We start from the raw sequence: 11,547 nt of genomic DNA, 5'->3' as shown, positions 1-11,547 counted from the left end.
TAAATGTCTCTTAAGAATAGTTTAATATACTATATAAATCAAATACGTATGTGCATTTATGGATTCTTTGAAATACTAATGTTTCTTTAAATATCATTATGATGTAATAAATAAAGATGTATGCTTTTTAATATTTCACAATGCATTTAAAAAGAAAGCTAAGAAAAAGGATGCTTTCTCGTGAAGCATTCAGATGCAGAATTCAAAAACACACACGAACATGCCCAATAAATAAATAAATTAAATTAAACTCGGAAAAGGACACTCTAATATTTCTGTGTTAATGGGTTTAAATTTCCTACTACCTTCCAATCATGAAGATCAGCTTAATTTCGAGATATATTGGACAAATTTCAAAATATTCGAATATACTTTTTAACCAACTTTTGTTTACTATCAGATATAAAATATTTCATCATAGTCGTGCTATGGTACGTTGATTTTTCTATGATAATTTTTCTAAAATTATAAAAACATTTGTTGATGTCGACGAGAATACGAAAATATGTTGGTTTTCTGCCATAATTATCTGATTAAATTTTGAAATTAAAGTAACTTTTGCAATGTGTGGAACTTACATCACTTGCAAGGAAAGCTGCTAGTTAAATTCTCGACTTAATGAAAAATTTTAAAATTAACACCTCCGTTTTTGATTAACTATTAAACTATTACCGTATAAAAACACTATAAAAGCCAAAACGTCTCTGCTGTGAATGTGTTGTAAATTGTAAAGTGCCTAGTAAAACATTTTTAATTTTTGGTCGATGGATTAATCAATACAAAATGTTTTTTGTACGTTTACTTTTTATCATCTCACTCGACTTATGGATCTGCACACAGTAGACTTTAGGTTGAAGCTCTTTCCGCTTCTCCATATGTTGTCCCACAGCACTATTTCTCTCAAGGACGAAATCACTTTTTTCCCTCAAAGTTCTCTCCCTCAAAGTATGCCCTGCGGTCCAAAAAACGTATGTAACCAATCAAATCCTGAAATTACTGACGTCCGGCTGACTCTGACCTCAGTCATTCTTAAGAACGATTCGAAAGACCGGGGTTTGAGGTCATCAAGAACACCGCTAAAATTATTCCAGATCGAAGGGAAGTATTGATGTCTTTGTTTTATCCGCTCTACTAAAAGTGTAAGTATGCATATTTTCACATTTTTCATCATATTTTTAATAATGAAAGTTTGCTAAAATTGTTTTGTATATGTCTAAAATCTTCCAAATGCTATAATCATATTGATCTCAAACTTATCATAGCTGCCAACTCAAGTTTTCAACTCAGTCCCAGTTTTTCATCACATCTCAAGGTAAATTACCAAATCTCGAGATTTTAAAGTCTCGAAATTTAAATCTTTACTAAAGAAAATTTTTCCCAGCAAAAAAACGAAATTTATCAAAATAATGAAATTTTTAATTAGGCGAATTGTATTCGTCCACCTGTAATGATTTTCATAATAATTTTTCTTGTTAAACTTTATTTCACAAAACTGTATTTTTTATTAATTTTATTGACATTAATAAATTTTTCTTATCGGATTTCGTTTAATCTGAGTTGTTTTAATCTGCTGTAGACATCAGTAGATTTTTATGTGAAGATTTAGGCAATGTTTAATTAGTTAATTTTCGTGTTTAATTTTGTTTACTTTAGTACCTGGCATATTACTAATTTTATCTAGTGTTATTATGTATGTTAATTATTAATTTCACATGCATCGTATATTTAAAAATACTTTGATAAATAAAAGCTTTGCTTCACTAGTGAAGATTTCCTCAGCATAAAAATGCGAGGAAATAAAAAAAATGAAATTAGTAAAGAGCATAAATTTTAGACTATCTAATAAAATGCTAATGCATCTTACATCAAAATTGAATTACAAGTACTATAGTAACCTGAACCATCATGCATCATAAACTGAATCAAAGCGAGTTTGGAATTTCTTTGAAATGGTATAACCTCTCAGAGTGAAAAACCTTTCATTTTTTCTAGAGCAAACCCGTCTTTAAAGAAAATCTCCCGTCTTTTAAGATTTTCCAAGGCTGGAAACTATGATCTGCATGCATATACGATTGTGTTTATGGCTTTAGAAATATAATTTTTATACTATTCAAATGTAGTACTGGTATTTTATGCACGTACTGTTTTCATTAAATTGTAAAGAAAAATTAAAACACTAAGAGAATTAGATATCTTATATTTACACAAGCAATGAAATAGACATTTTTTATTATTTAGAGTTAAAAACTGAAATTTTGGCTAGTTTTTTTTAACTTTTTGATAACTATTTTAGAGCAGTTTAAGTTCTCCAGCTAAAGCGGCAATAAATAAATAAACAAATAAATAAGTAAAAATTTTAACTTTCAATAAATCACTGGAACTGCACTGGAGCGATGTAAATGAAATATCTTCATCTCACATTGGTCTAAGACATTACGTACCAAGCGAATTTAGTCGGAAACCTAGAATACTTTAAGAAATACAGAGTTGGAAGGCAACAAAGTTTCTTTATTTCTTTTATACACTAGGCCTGTTGTTATGAATTCAATTTTACCATCTGCTATGTACAACAACTTTCTTTTACTACATGTGGAAATTTTTATTTTAATAAAGCCTTCAGATATTGCCTTTAAGCCTTCAGATATTGCTTTCTCTAATGATGCATTTGCAGAAAATGATTTAAGAGGTTTTGTTAAACACAATATTCGATTATATATCGATTATATTCGAGTAATATATGCTAGTGGCATATAGGGATTATTATGTTTGTTATCCATTATGTTTTTAATAAGGTGTACTAACAGAGTTTCCCTCACCTAGAAAATTTTAAACTGCCATGGAAAGTACAAAATATATTCAGAAAGTCAGGGAGGAATTTTCCCAGAATGTCAGGAAGTTTGAGTTTGTATAAGACAAGCTTTTTAATGTTGATAATTAACATACACATTACATATAAAGTAAGATTGCTTCCATTCAGTCTCAGAACATTTATGGATTTATTTCATTACATTCACAGAAAATGGCATTTAGCGTTGTACATTTGCTAATGACCGATGAAGTGGCTGTCGTCCAAGCAAATGAGTGTCAGATGATAAAAAGGGACATGTAACTGGCCTTCGTATAAAGAAAGAAGTCACATGGAAAGAGCAATTCTGGAACACAGAGAACCAGATACATCCTGAGAGAATTTTTATATTGTTATCCTGGGAGAATATTGTAAGTATTCTACAAATGAATTTTACGTCTGTTTTCCCATATTAATTTAATTGGTAGGAAGTTTTTCGAGAGCATAAAATTGAAATAATATGTTTTCTGAATTGAAACATTGAAATTTTAAAAAAATGTTTTGATGTGTAGGAAAATGTATTAAACATACTTCAATTTTTCTAAACAAATATTATTTATCCTTATTCTCTCTAATTAATTGTGCTCATATTATATCAGCTTATGTTTTAATAGTTTCGCTCCGAAATAAATCATATCTACATTCTTAATTACAGTTCATAGTAAGACTCTAATATTCAATATACTTTGCTAGTTTGTGAATTTTAATACAACCTCTTTAAAAACTTACCCATATATAAAATAATGGATGCTCAAAGGAAGACTGAACGAGAGATTTTAGCCTGCGGATCCATATAAATGTCAAATTCAATTCCATTGAGTGAAGTCATGAATCAGGCTCCAGAATGTTAACACAGTGTTTAAATTTAATTAAAAAACGCCTATCTATATATTTTATTTTCAAATCTGAATAAAAATATAATTTTCAATAATAAGATTTGAGTTTTCTATAAGAAATGTTAAAGTGATTAACGATTCTAAACAATAAATATGCTGTTGAGTTGAAAGATGAGACTGTATCTAATGAACAATGTATGCATTTTTGTAGCTAATTATGCTACAGTTGAATTTAAGTCCAAAAACGGCTTTAAAGACATTGAATTTTAGATTCAGGTTCAGACTTTGAAACACCAAAACAGAAGCGAAAGAGGCCATTAACATTCTGATACATGTATATATTAATATACATGTATCAGAATGTTAATTCTTCGGATGATAAATTAAATACAAAAAGAAATAAAACAGAATTACCTCCTACTAAATTAAATTATAGCTAAATAAAAAGAAATCCCTTTTAATTTTTCCTCATGCGGTAGTAAATTAAATTTTACTACACTTTCTTAAGCTTCTTTACTTAGTTATATTAATTACAGTAGTAGAAGATGTTTTTAATAATTTATTTCAGTTTTTATTTTTTTTTATAATTAAATCGAAATTATATGTTTAATTCCATTATAATAATTTTGCTTGCTGATTATTTTTTCCTTTATCAAAGTTAAATTTTATTTTGAAATTTTGCATTTTAACAATTCCACATTATGAACGTTTGTCTATTATAAGATTTTTGAATTCTACAGTTTTCTTTTTCTTGGTGGCTTGTGCTTTATGTCACTGTACTTTTTCAAGTTCTTTTTATAAAAAGTTTGTACTTTAGTAGTACTTTTATAGTACATTTTATATAAAAAGTTTCTAACTTTCAAATTAACAAAATTTGCTCTTTTCAAAAAAGTGTTGACTTTTTCATATTTTTACATATTGGGTAACTAATTTTGAATCACGTGAAAAATTAACTAGGTATTTAGTCATTTACTTTTATTTTTCAAGAATGTTCATTTCAGAGACACTTAGCGCTATGTTTAATTCCTCAGCATTAACTTTGCTTATTAGCTATTTTTTCATGATCTAAATTCATTAATCTTTTTTTGAATTTCATAAGTTTACTAAGTCCATATTTTCAAAATTTGGCCAGCTTTGCCTTCTCTGTGGTTTTGAATTCCGCATGTGTCTTTTTTTTTTTTTTTTTTTTTTTTTTTTTTTATGTACATTATGTCATTCCTATTTTCCAAGTTATTAATTTTTAAAAACTTTTTAATTTAAAATTAATAAATATGCTTTCACTTATTCTTCAAAATCTTCTAAAGAAGGCGCGTTAAAAAATACTTCAAAAGGCGAGTCTAGTCTATTTTGTCATTTATGTATTCGATTTTGAGTCACGTCGGAGTAAGTGATATCGTGATAAATACTGATTTCAGATACTTGCAGTTTTTATCATTATTTTAATTTGCCTCATCGGTTGCTAAATGTATAACACTAGCGAAGACTGGGAGTTCGTCTTGGCTTCTATTCCAGACGAACGGTTTTGTTGCGTAGTTGGTTTTCGTGGTTTTTCCATGAGTAGCAAGAATACGAGCCAGTTTTCCTTTGAAATTCCTCCACGAATTCATTCCCTCCCATAGGCAGATATCATTTGTACACTTCGTTATATTCGAGTATCCTTAAATAATCATTAAATAATTTTTAAACAGTTTTAAATTTTTTGAAAAATTTTAATTTTGAATTAAGGTTTTGGTCTTTTAATTCAAAGGACTCTTTGATTACTTGTACAATTCATCCAGATATAATTTGATTTCTCTGTTTATAATTCCATTTTCTTTCGGCTGCTCTTTGAAAAAGACCGAAGATATTTTTTAATTCTTTAAATTTCATGCGAACTTTGTTTTATTTATGTATTGATTTAATTTTGCTCCAATTTTGTTTTCCATGTTTTTGATTCATTCTTTTGATTTGTGACTTATTGTTACAGAGTTCATCATTTTAGGTTTATATTAACTCCATTTGTTTGAATTCACATGTCTCTCTGTATATATATATATATGCAAGGAAGAGGAAAGTTCAAAAGCGATTGCTTAAAAGTACATTTGGAAATTAAAATTTTAAAATCAAAAAATACCCTCACTTCCAATATTTCACTTAACATGATCTTTGAGACTAAATCGCAATTTCAAAATACATAAAAATCATATTCTAACCATATTCTAATCATATTCAAAAAAATTTCAATGATTTTTTTCAAGGATTGTATATTTTTCTTCAAGTGAATTTAACTAAATTCAAATAGTGACATTACACAGCGTGTTAATTTTGTATTTCAATCTCGAAAATGATTGCTTTAAACGGCGACCATTTCGAGAGCATTTTGACATAACTGACGATATATGAAATTGAAGCGCAATTTGTTGGCGACGTTTGGTGCTAAAAACAATTTTTGACCAATAATCTTCTTACAAAATTAATTTTAGTAAGTGTTATAATTTGTTTGCTATTTCACTTTTAAACTTTGAAAAACCGTCAGTCATTTCTAGGATAACCCATATTGATTTTTTACTTTATATTTATTAATTATATACATATGTATAGATTTATATATATCCGTCGATCTGTTTTTTTTTATATGTGTTAACTTTTCAGATATCACATCGATAAGATTAGTTTTTAGTGCATTCCCATGTTTTCCAACATTGATTCTAACATTTTTATTTCGCATGTAGGCTGTTTTTTTAAATATTTAATATTTTTTTAAAAATTACTTCCATGTTAATATTTTAAAAAATACTGCGTTGAACTATTTTATGGAGCCACAGCTCCTGGTAACTTTTTAGCAAGCTCACTAGAATATTTCTTCCTATTATTTCATATTTTTGCAGCATTTTGCGCAAAAACAATTTTAAGACCAAATAGGTCTTACGTCAAATTACTTGTTAGCTTTTCAATTTCAGTTTCAATTTATATATATATATATATATATATTAATATATATGGCATTGCTTATTAAAAGTTTTTTGTGGTTAAAATTGATCAGATCTATTTTAGTAGAATCTAATGAGTAAGTATTATGTTGCGCTTCTTGTAGTTGTTCTTCATCACAGGTTTAAAATCATAAGCACTCATTAAATGAATCATGAAATAGCTTTAGCACTACTGTTATATTAATAGATGTAATTGTTGCCCCAAAATTTGGCTACTCGGCTTTCCTGAAGTCTATTGCTCTAAAAAAAGAAAAGTCTATAGTAAAATGCTTTATTCAATTTAAAACAAGGATGCCAAAATTCCTAAATACATATTTGTAGGAATGAATAGAATTACATATTAAACGTTTTTCTCACTTACACATTTCTCCATTTACGTTGACAAATTTTCATGACTAAATACTACTTCACTTTTTGTTAAGATTATTTCACGTTTAATTAGATACCTGCGCAAATTTAATGCAAATAAAGCACATTTAACAACATATAATGACACAATTCTAACAAATCAATGCACTAATCTCTAATATTCAATTGAATTTACATTGTAATTTGATTTTAAATTAATTGTAAATCTCTCATATTAAATTAAATTTTAATTTGAATGAAACACTAGGATAAAAAGTTATTCTGAATACTGAAATGTATTCATATATGCAAAATGTAAATATCAAATAATATTTCAAATCAAATTTCTCAATTTTATATTTATACTTATTATATGTATAATAAATTTTAAAATATTTAGGGAGTCATTGTAAGATATTTTTGCTTGTGAGTCAAAGTTCTATTTAATTTCCTTAACATTCGTATTAAAATACATATATAGTGTGTATATACATACACACACATATATATATATAATAATAATTTATTTCCTAAACAATATTGATTAATTGATTATACTATCTCCTAAGTTTAATTAAAGTTAAAATTATTTTAAAAGAGTATATATATATATGTAAAACGTTTATCTTTACATGCATATGCACATGTACTTCAATTTTTATCATAGTTGCACTGTATTCTCTTATTTTAATATAAGCATTTCAAGGTGACAGTATCCATGCTCCTTATTTTCGTTCGTAACATATATGTTGCCATCCCTTCAATGAAATACTTTTTTCTACTCCATGACTGTAACTCATATGAACCTTTAAGTGCGGTGCCGAAATAAAAGGAAAATAGGAAAAACGAATCTCCAGAATCGAAAATCTTTTGCAGCACATGTTACCCTTGTTCACTAGAGAAACTAAATGGGGAAATAGCTACTTGAAAGAAACACAATTCGACATTTTTTGTTTGTAATACTTCATAATTTTATGACCATTTCATTCTTTTCAAATATTTTAACTAGACCAGCATTTCATGATTTAAATAACCATTTTCGTTTCTTTTCTGGCAAGAAAACAAATTTCATTTTTTTATTGTTGATAATGCTATCTGAGAATGCCAAAAAATGAGGTATTTGTATTGCAAACCTCAAAATCTTTAACCAAAAATTATCTGTTAAAATATCCTTTTTCTTAATTCCATTATATTTTTAGTTCCCGTTTTCTAAATAACAGTTCAATTTGCACTTATCTAATTTTTGAAAAATTGAAATTTATCTAAAATTTTGATTTTTTTAAAATCAACTCTAACGGCGAAATCTCAAATTGAAGCATTATTCAATAGTACTATTTCAAGATAACATAATTTTACATTAAACCGACCACATAGGATGAAACAGCATCGCTTTTATTAAAGTTTGAGAAAATTTATTATTTCTTGATTATTTAGTTTAAAAAATATTTTTTTTTATTCTTTTAGGTGCTTTCAAAGAAAATCGGGCCACCAGAGAGATACCTTGCAATATTATTGAACATATTATAAAAGACTGGTTGAAAAGTGTTTCATTTAGAGAAAAGTATCATAAACAAAAAGGAAAATGTACAACAGAAGGAAGTTTGTAAACAATGGAATAAAAAATTTGTGTATTAGCTTGTACGAAAATACTGTAATTAAAGTTATTAATTGTTCAGTTTGTTTCCTAACTTTCATGAAGACTTGGATTGGTAGAGGATACTTAGCTTAAGCAAATATTGTATCTTATACATTGTATTACTGAATATGAAAATAATTAGTTCATTGAATTTGAATGTTTGATTCTAGAAGAGAAATTTATTACATGAATATGCAATATGGAAATTAATTTCATTACATTTCCTTTAATACTTTTAATTTTGCTGTAAAATTTAATGAAATAATATAAAACTATCAGTTTATATATTTTGGGAATTTAATGCATTCCTAGTAGCTGAATTAAATTAAAACCTTTTGCAATAAATGCTTCAAATTTTAAATTATGACAATAATTATATTTTAACTGAAAATTGCTTGTTAAGAACCTTATCCATTGACTGGACCATCCACTGAACTAATTTTATAAATCAAATTTATGGCAAAATAATGAATTTGTGAAAGATATATGTCATTTTATTTGTTAATTAACTTTCAAAATACGCCTTCTAAATTTATAAAAAAATTACATGGACAGAAGTAATTTTAACAGAGAACTGTTTAGTACAGTTAAATTGCTTGTAAACAGAACACAAGAAAAAATATTTATTTTTAAAATTTGCATACATTTAAATGCAAACTTTTAAATTTATTTTAATGACAAGAAATATCCAAGCATTCACTTTAAATTCCCATCATCCTGATGCTTTTAGTCTACTGCAATGACAAAAACTCTAGATAGCAGTAGTCTCATATAAAGTTTAAGTACAGTTATTAAACTGGCATATCAGAGCTTATTAGTGTTGAAAGAAAACAATTTGTTTTTAATTTACTGCAAAAAAGTACCGAGGATTATATTTAATAAGAAATAATTATTTCGTCCAGAATATAATAGTCTCCCATTAAAATAGTTTGGTGTATATGATCACATGAATAAGGTTTCAGAATTTTGAAAATTGCAATGATTCTGGCCATATATTAAAAATCGTGATTTGCAGTCTGATTCCTTTTCCTTCCAGTGAGAACAATAACTTAATTTCTTGGTTAATTTATTAAACTTAAAATACATTTCTATTATTAGAACTGTAACAAATCTTGTTTTTATACGTAGTTAATAAGAATGGTGTGTAAAACTTCTATGGGAATATAAGGTCTAGATAATATTGCATTGGAGGAATTGCATGTAAATGTAGAGAAAAAGTGTAAAGTTTCATTAATAAATGGCATGTATGTAATAAACTAAGAGAATAGAAAAAAATAACAGAATTTGAATTTTGATGCACATATAAAGCATAACATATATTTGTAAATGTAACATTTCAGGCTCAACTCTTCAAACAGATAATGTCTTTTCCAGAAAATTGCAGTGTTCTCTTCCGTTAAAGAAATGTAAATTATTATATGAATTCACTATTTGGAAACTAAGTTTCGCATTAGACGCAAGTATTACAAACACAAATATTTCATGTACTGTTGTCCTTCAGAGTCTATACATATAGACCGGATTCAGAACGTTCTAGTTAGACGTAACTCAAAACGTTCTAGTTAAACGTGATTCGGAACGTTCTTTGCATGTTATACAGAAGTGTTAACAGTACAAGTATTTGACGTGGTATTGCTCGTCATAAACCTTTAATCTATAGACGACATTCAGAACGTCTGCCCAGACGTTAAGAGAACGTTCTGCTAGCACGTTATAGAAACTTTCAAAGAACGTTCTAGGAACGTTATATAAAATTAATACTAGTACCACATTTTGACGTTCTATTGTCCATTAATGAACTACATCTTACAGACGTAATTCAGAACGTTTTGCCTGAACGTTAAAGAAACGTTCTGCTAGAACGTTAAAGAAACGTTCTGCTAGAACGTTGAAGGAACGTTCTGTTAGAAGGTAACGGAGCTTCCATATAACGTTCAAGGGACGTTTTATAAAATTGTTAGTAACACCATTTTTTGACGTTCTACTACCCGTTATTGAACTGTAACATACTGACGTGATTCACCACGTTCTGCCTGAACGTTAAAGGAACGTTCTGTTAGAACGTTAGAAGAACATTCATAGAACGTTATAAAAAAGTGATAGTATTACCACTTTTGACGTACTACTGTCCGTTATTGAACTGCAATACATAGACGTGGTTCAGAACGTTCAGGTAAAACGTGTCAAAAACGTTGTACTAGAACGTTAATGACACGTTGCATGAAAGTGTTACAAACACAAGTATTTGACGTGTTATTGCCCGTCTTAGAACTGTGACATGTAGACGGCATTTTGAACGTTCTGCTTGAACGTTCCCGACACGTTTGTGAAGCACTTGCTCTGAACGTTCTTGTGCTAGTTGGGATGGCAGTCCCATATACAAAATTTCATCGTCCGTTTTTGAACGTTTGCTAATCGTTTTTGAACTATGTGAGACACAAACTTACAGACGTCCCGAACAAAATCCCTGTTTTATCCATTTTACAATTCGTTTTATGAAAAGAGTCCTTTATGCCAGTGTTTCTCAATCGAAAACAGCATTTGTATCTCCAGCGCGTGAGACTGTCTATGGGAAATCATAAAAGTTTTCTGCTTTTAAATACTTTGTGATTTTGCTGTTGAATCGAATTTTATGTGGCGTAAACGCCAAGAACGTGATATGTTATAGATAAAATAATCATACAAAACGCTAATAATAAAATGACAAAAATGTTTTGTAAAACCCCCTTAGTAAGAAAACATAATTTTGATATAATTTATGAAAGAAATTGAATTTTCATAAAATAGAACTGTCGTAAAACGAATCTCATAATTCGGGTAACAGTTTTTTTTCTTTTATTTCGGGGAAGGGGGTAAAAATTTCACTTTTATTTCATTTACAGATAAACAGAAGTTCAATAATTTCTTAACTCA

At 28.0% G+C, this 11,547-nt stretch overlaps 1 long non-coding RNA gene across 1 annotated transcript; it reads left to right on the top strand.

Moving 5' to 3' along the window:
* The first annotated feature begins 1,033 nt into the window (after positions 1-1,033).
* On the top strand, positions 1,034-8,673 carry LOC118203399 (uncharacterized). Its single transcript, XR_004760557.2, has 3 exons — positions 1,034-1,139; positions 3,017-3,216; positions 8,463-8,673. It is a non-coding gene; the product is annotated as an uncharacterized LOC118203399 (long non-coding RNA).
* Positions 8,674-11,547: the final 2,874 nt, after the last annotated feature.

Source organism: Stegodyphus dumicola, chromosome 7 (assembly GCF_044657685.1).
Source record: "Stegodyphus dumicola isolate Sdum_Otavi_A_Nest chromosome 7, ASM4465768v1".
Lineage (NCBI taxonomy): Eukaryota > Metazoa > Arthropoda > Arachnida > Araneae > Eresidae > Stegodyphus > Stegodyphus dumicola.
The sequence above is the reverse complement of the archived record's forward strand: the minus strand, read 5'-3'. Positions and strand labels throughout refer to the sequence as shown.